We start from the raw sequence: 614 nt of genomic DNA on the forward strand, positions 1-614 counted from the left end.
GAGAGAGAGTGGACAAAAACAAAAAAAGGAAAACGAAAGTAACAAGCGCAAAAAAAGAAAGAGCAGAGATAAGGACGAGATAGGATGAGAAATGTTTGATAAGAAAGAGCACTAGCCAACCTCACACAGCCTGTCCTCATCAGGCGTTGCCGAATGTCCAGACTACAAAATGTCCTCAGCAGTGACTTGATGAGTCAGGAGATTACTCTTTCGCGTCACTTCCGGTAGACTACAGTACTGGCGATCACATGCTATTTGTGACCGTAGCAGTTTTACGATATAGTTTCTTGCTGTAAACTCTCTGCGTTTGTTGTACTTGACGAACTGGATTTGAAAAACCGCGTAAAGACCGGTAAAACTGGGACCAGACCTACTGCTAGTTCTAGTGATGTCACGGACACATATTTGTTTGAATTTAATTTTTTTTTTTATTTTTTTGGGGGGGGGGGGGGGGAGGGGTACCTTGGTTCTTACCGCTGTTTTCCGAAAAAGAAGGGAGTGTTTTTTAAAATTCCTTATAAATAAATGTGAAGGAGATAGAATGCTAGTTGCGGCGAATTAGTGAAGCTTTTTTCGAAATCAAGCATACCATTTTCTCTGTATTTACCTTTATC

This window comes from Aplysia californica, unplaced genomic scaffold, assembly GCF_000002075.1.
Source record: "Aplysia californica isolate F4 #8 unplaced genomic scaffold, AplCal3.0 scaffold00017, whole genome shotgun sequence".
Lineage (NCBI taxonomy): Eukaryota > Metazoa > Mollusca > Gastropoda > Aplysiida > Aplysiidae > Aplysia > Aplysia californica.